General features: G+C 37.0%; 1 pseudogene; it reads left to right on the plus strand.

Moving 5' to 3' along the window:
• The first annotated feature begins 4,397 nt into the window (after positions 1-4,397).
• Positions 4,398-7,134, plus strand: LOC147633818 (uncharacterized; annotated as a pseudogene).
• Positions 7,135-7,492: the final 358 nt, after the last annotated feature.

Here is a 7,492-nt window from a genome sequence, read left to right on the forward strand (position 1 = left end):
TTTAGGTTTTACAATTCAAACCTTCATGATTCCCTTCTCCCACATCGCGAGTTGGAGTTTATTTAAACTTTTACGTTTTACAATTCATGATTCCCTTCTCCCATGTCCCAAGTTGGAGTTTCTTTCTCTCTCTCTCTCTCTCTCTCTCTCTCTCTCTCTCTCTCATGCTCGTGTGCCCACACACAAACAAAGCTTGCATTTCTCTCTCTCTCTTTCTCTTTCTCTCCCTCTCCCTCTCCCTCTCCCTCTCCCTCCCTCTCTCTCCCTCCCACACACACACGCATACGGCTGAATACTCTCTCTCACTACGAGAGAATGAGAACATAGATGCGCAAAGTAGAGAGCATAAGACTTAAACCTCCTTGTGTATCCATGCTATTCAGAGTTTTAGGATTTTGTATTACTAATTCTTTTCTTAACTTTTTGTTTTGCTTTGTAGGTCTTGTAATCCCCTCTTTCAACTTCACCAAAAAGAGGTCTCTCTTTCCTCTCTTTTCAATTTTGTATGTATGCATTAGGTTCTTAGGGCTTTTGTATGTATGCATTATTAATCCTTTCCTCACTCTTTTGTTGGTTTTGTAGGTCTTCTAATCTTCTCTTTCAACATCACCAAAAAGACGTAAGTCCTTTCCTATCTTTCCTCTCTTTCCTATCTTTTTATCCTCTCTTTCCTCTATTTTTATCTACCAAAAAGAGGGGTTTTGTTTTGTAGGTCCTCTATGCATAGAGCTTAATCTATGAATAGAGCTCTAATCATAGAGCTTAATCTATGCATTAAGCTCTATTCGTAGAGCTTAATGCATAGATTAAGCTTTATGCATACATTCATAATACATAGAGATCTATGCATGCATTAAGCTCTATGCATATAGCTTAATCTTTTCTATTTTGTATGTATGCATTAGGTTCTTAGGGCTTTTGTATGTATGCATTACTAATCCTTTCCTCACTCTTTTGTTGGTTTTGTAGGTCTTCTAATCTTCTCTTTCAACATCACCAAAAAGAGTTAAGTGCTTTCCTATCTTTCTTCTCTTTCCTATCTTTTTATCCTCTCTTTCCTCTATTTTTTATCTACCAAAAAGAGGGGTTTTGTTTTGTAGGTCCTCTATGCATAGAGATTAATCTATGAATAGAGCTCTAATCATAGAGCTTAAACTATGCATTAAGCTCTATTCGTAGAGCTTAATGCATAGATTAAGCTCTATGCATGCATTCATAATGCATAGACCTTTATACATGCATTAAGCTCTATGCATAGAGCTTTATGCATGCATAGAGCTTAATCTATGAATGCAAGCTCTATGCATGCATGCATAATGCATAGTGCTGGGGTACAGTTTAGTTTAGGCTAGCGTGGCTTGCATAGTGCTTTATGCACAAGCCTCATACATGCATAGCTTTATGCATAAGGCCTCATGCATAGGCTTTATGCATAAGGCCTCATGCATGCCTTATTCATAAGGTCTCATGCATGCTTTATGCATAAGCTTTAGCATAGCTTGCATAGCGGCATAGTTTGCATAAGGCCTACATAGCGGCATAGCTTGCATAAGCTTTTGTATATGTATGCATTAGTAATCCTTTCCTCACCCTTTTGTTGTTTTTGTAGGTCCTCTAATCCTCTCTTTCAACATCACGAAAAAGAGGTAAGTGCTTTTCTATCTTTCCTCTCTTTCCTCTATTATTATTGCACCCTTGGGTACTGGGGATTGTTTTGTAGGTTTGCACATAATCTTTATGCATAAGGCCTCATTCATAAGGCCTCATGCATAGCTTTATGCATAAGGCCTCATGCATAGTTTTATGCTTAAGGCCTCATGCTTAAGGCCTTATGCATAAGCCTTATGCATAATGCTTTATGCATAAGGCCTCATGCATAAAGCATTATGCATGAGGCCTTACGCATAATGCATAAAGCCTTATGCATAATGCTTTATACGTGAGGCCTCATGCATAAAGCATTATGCTTAAATCTTTATTATGCATAAGACCTCATGCATAAAGTATTATACTGAAAGCATTATGCATAAGGCCTCATGCATGCTTTATGTGTAAGCTTTAGCATAGCTTGCATAGCGGCGTAGTTTTCATAAGGATTGCATAGCCGCATAGCTTGCATAAGCTTTTGTATCTATACATAGAGCCTAATCTTTTTGATTTTGTATGTATGCATTAGGTTCTTAGGGCTTTTGTATGTATGCATTACTAATCCTTTCCTCAGCCTTTTTTTGGTTTTGTAGGTCTTCTAATCTTTTCTTTCAACATCACCAAAAAGAGGTAACCGCTTTTCTATCTTTCCTCTCTTTCCTATCTTTTTATCCTCTCTTTCCTCTATTTTTATCTACCAAAAAGAGAGGTTTTGTTTTGTAGGTCCTCTATATATAGAGCTTAATCTATGAATAGAGCTCCAATCATAGAGCTTAATCTATGCATTAAGCTCTATTCTTAGAGCTTAATGCATAGATGAAGCTCTATACATGCATTCATAATGCATAGAGATCTATGCATAGATTAAGCTCTACGTATAGACCTCTATGCATGTATTAAGCTCTATGCATAGAGCTTTATGCATGCATAGAGATTAATCTATGCATGCATTAAGCTCTATGCATGCATGCCTAATGCATAGTGCCGGGGTATGGTTTAGTTTAGGCATATCTTTCCTCTCTTTCCTCTATTATTATTTCACCCTTGGGTGTTGGGGATTTGTTTTGTAGGTTTGCGCATAAGCTTTATGCATAAGCTTTATACATGCTTTATGCATAAGGTCTCATGCAAAGCTTCATGCATAATGCCTCATGCATAGTTTTATGCTTAAGGCCTTATGCATAGTGCTTTATGCGCATAAGCCTTATGCATAAGCTTTATGCATAAGGCCTCATGCATAGTTTTATGCTTATTAAGGTCTCACGCTTAAGGCCTTATGCACAGTGCTTTATGCATAAGGCTTATGCATAAGCTTTATGCGTAAGGCATAGTATATTAATCTTATGCATAGTACTTTAAACATAATGCCTCATGCATCGCTTTATGCATAAGCTTTACTAATCTTTTGCTCACCCTTTCATTGGTTTTGTAGGTCCTCTAATCCTCTCTTTCAACATCACGAAAAAGAGGTAAGTGCTTTCATATCTTTTCTTTCTTTTCTCTATTATTATTACACCCTTGGTGGGTGGTGGGGATTTGTTTTGTGTAGGTTTACGCATAAGCCTTATGCATAAGGCCTCATGCATAATCTTTATGCATAAGCTCTCATGCTTACGTGCATAGTTTTATGCTTAAGGCCTCATGCGTAGCTTTATGCATAAGGCCTCATGTATAGCTTTATGCATAAGCCTTATGCATAAGCCTTATGCATAAGCTTTATATATAAGCCTTATGCATACGCTTTATACTTTATGCATAAGCTTTATGCCTTAAGCTTTATGCTTAAGGCATAGTACGTTAAGCTTATGCATAGTACTTTAAACATAATGCTTCATGCATCGCTTTTATGCATAAGCTTTACTAATCTTTTGCTCACCCTTTTGTTGGTTTTTTAGGTCCTCTAATCCTCTCTTTCAACATCACGAAAAAGAGGTAAGTGCTTTCATATCTTTTCTCTCTTTCCTCTAATATTATTGCACCCTTGGGTGCTGGGGATTTGTTTTGTAGGTTTGCGCATAAGCTTTATGCATAATGCTCATGCATACTTAAGGTCTTATGCATAGTGCTTTATGCATAAGACCTCATGCTTAAGGCCATATGCATAAGGCCTCATGCATAAAACTATGCATAAGGCCTCATGCATAGTGCTTTATGCATAAGCCTCATGCATAAGCTTTATGCATAAGGCCTCATGTATAGTTTTATGCTTAAAGCCTCATGCTTAAGGCCTCATGCATAGCTTTATGCATAAGATCACATGCATAGTTTTATGCTTAAGGTCTCATGTTTAAGGGCTTATGCATAGTGCTTTATGCATAAGCTTTATGCATAAGGCCTCATGCATAGTTTTATGCATAAGCCTCATGCTTAAGGCCTCATGCTACATAGCTTTATGCATAAGGCCTCATGCGTAGCTTTATGCATAAGGCCTCATGCATAGCTTTATGCTTAAGGCCTTATGCATAGTGCTTTATGCATAAGGCCTAATTCTTAAGGTCTCATGTTTAAGGCCTTATGCATAGTGCTTTATGCATAAGGCCTAATGCATAATGCTTTATGCAAGGCTTGCATAGGCTTGCATAACACATAGTGCTGGGAATGAGATGATTCTCGGCTTACATAACGGCTTACATGCTTTCTTAATATTTGTTTATCTTTTGTGTTTTGAAATGTAGAGACCGTTGATGGCAAAAGAAGAGCATGAATTTCCAAAGAGATTGTGCGGTATTTTCATCAGCAAAACAAATGGAATGGACATGGCCACTAAGAAAGATATCTTCAATAAGATAATCCTTCATTTGTCATTAAAAGATTTGCAAGACATAGCTTCAAGGCACCAAAATGATGTTCAAACAACGCTCATACAAATATTCGCAACACGCTCCAAAGTTTGATGAAGCCACAGTCTGGGGGTGAATTATTACTCAAAAGGTCTGCCACGATGATGCTCTTTAACTCAAAAGAATCAAAGGAGTCAGTTGGCCTCAAACTCACTGATGTCTCTAAGTACTATCTGTTGATACAAGGAACTTTTATGTGGCAAAATCTCGACTGGAACTTGAAAATGACAACTCCATGTTGTCTTTCTCCACATGTCATAGGAAACAACCAAGAAGCCACATACCTGATGAGGTAAAGGAGTTGGTGGTCACTTTTTGGACAACTGAGACTTGTGTGTCCCCTAACAAAAAGAACATATGTCAAAAAAGAATTGGTTGAAAGAACTACATCGAGCACCCAATTCATCTACAAGATGTATCACAGGTATGCTTTAATAGTTGTTTAATAATTGTGCATCTAATATTTACCTAATAGCTTTCTCATAGTTGTATATATATGAAGCCTATCTAATAGGTAGCTATGCTAGTTAATAGATAGACATTAGCTACTTAACAGTTAGAGCGTGTAGCTAACCAAGACTTGATTAATACATGCTCACCTAACATATACATAATAGTTGTCTAATAGCTGTATATCTTTTAGATATATAATAAATAACTAGTAGCTATTTAGTAGATATGAATCTAATAGCAACCTTAGTTCAATTATAGTTGTACACTTAATTTATACCTGATAGCTATCCAATACATGTATATAGCTAGTAGATATTTATTAGATGTTGTGTAACTAATTAATAGATATGCCTCTAATAGCTAACAGCTCGATATATCTCATAGTTGTGTAATATCTTACTAATAGCTCTATGTCTCATAGAATGATATTTAATAGCTATTCATCTTCTACTTTTAATAGCTATTGATAGCTACCTAATAGCTATTGATAGCTAACTAATAGTAGTTGTTGATAGCTACCTAATAGAATTATATCTAATAGCTATTTATCTTATATCTGACTACTAGTTGGACATTGCTAATAGATGTAGATAGTTATTAGGTATCTAAAAGCTAGTAGACACAGCCTCCTGATAGCTTACTCATAGTTGTCTAATGACTGTTTAATAGCCACCCAATAACTGGCTGCTAGCTCATTGATAGCTAACTATTAAACAACATTAAATAATAGCAATTTAATAGCTATCTAATAACTGTGTAATAGCTACCTTATAGTTGTTTATTAGCTATTTGATAACTACCTAATAGCTACCTAATAGTAGCTGTTGATAGCTTCATCCTTTTGAGTCAGTGAAGCCATACTTTGTCTGAAAACTCAAGGACAAGTTATCATGCTGTTGTATCTACCATGTGCAAATTTCATTTTTGAAGGCTGTTGTCAATCATATGCATAGTCAGGCCTTCGGAATGTATGGTGGGTTGTGTAAATGTACATGCACGGTGTGCATGGATTCATCACTGCCATGTCAATGTTCTGCATCTAAGCACACTGTGAAGAGCATTTCAAAGGTTATAGATTGTCTTGTGCCCTAAGCAAGATGGGTCTACTTACCATGCAGTAAAATGTCTTATGGGTGAATGTACGAAGTGTGGAATAGAGCAACTAAAATGTTGCCCATGCGAGATGTTTGTAGATGCAAAAACCATCACAGTGAGAGTATTTGTTGAGGATGTGGAAACAGACACTTCTGAAGATGGAAAGAAGAAAAAAAGGAAGGACCTTGTATGCAAGGAGATGAGTTGCACTGATCTATTGTAATTGTTTAAGAGCTACCTTCAAAATTGCATCAAACATGACTTCATGTATCGATGGCAGGCTGAATAGTTCAAGGAGTGAATTACGCATTTTCGAGATGATCTAGTTGTTTCAGCCGTGGACTTTGCTGAAAAATTACTCTTTCAAGTAACAAAATGAAATCCAATCCATGCATTGGTACTCCAATCAAGTCCCCAGTTTTGTGCACATTACCTACTATTGTGTTGGAGGTGAGGTGAGAAAGACTATACACTTCTTCATTTCTCATGATAAAAAGCATGACACTTTGTTTGTGCAACATTGCTTCATGCTTCATTGGCAATGGTTGAAGGATAAGGACTTAGATATCAACCAACATTGGGTTTGGTCTGATGGGGCTGCATCATCTCAATTCAAGGAAAAGAGGCCCTTCTATTTTTTTGGGAGATATGTTGGGTTAAGAGGAAAAATAATGGTATGGAATTTTTTTGGTAGTGGTCATGGTAAGGGAGAACATGATGGGGCAGGTGCAATTGTGAAGAGGGCTTTAACACATGAGCAATTGAAGGACAATGGAGCTGAGTTGAAATGTGTAGCAAATGGATTGCAATTCCTTTCTCAACACTTATACAATGGATCCATTGCACACTACCCTTCCAAGCATAGGCACGTAGAATGTATATTTTGGGAGGTCAAGGTGGGAGATGTGAATTGAGAGATTCGATGGGACTATCATGATTTCCCTAAGGCACACTCATTGCATTGTATATGTGGCTACTCAAAACAAGATAACTCCATACTTTCATTTAGACAACTGTCTTGTTATTGTAGTGCATGCATGCACGATCAATGGAGAAGATGCAGTCACAAAACACATGTGACAAGTTGGAACTACCATAAGATAACTCTAACTGACGGTGGAAATAGTGATGAAGAATTTGATGAGCCTACATATGAAGGGCATTATGAAGCACTAAGTGAAGCACTCCAAGTAGGAGATAACTTTGCTGTTAATGCGGAGGAGGGCAATGAAGAAGGCATGGACTTATATTTGATCAAGTACACAAGTACGAAGGAGTAACTCAGAGTAGATGAGGAGGATAGTTGGGGTAATGAAATTGAAGCAAGGTCTTACATTAAAAGAAGCTAGATGAATAATGTTACAAGCTATTGAATAGAAAGCCTGTGGTCTACATATACTCCCATATTTTTAGATGTATTAAAATTCCTATGACACCTATTCCACGTGCCAGGGGAT

Source organism: Cibotium barometz, chromosome 11 (assembly GCF_041138505.1).
Source record: "Cibotium barometz isolate CiBa-2024 chromosome 11, ASM4113850v1, whole genome shotgun sequence".
Taxonomy (NCBI): domain Eukaryota; kingdom Viridiplantae; phylum Streptophyta; class Polypodiopsida; order Cyatheales; family Cibotiaceae; genus Cibotium; species Cibotium barometz.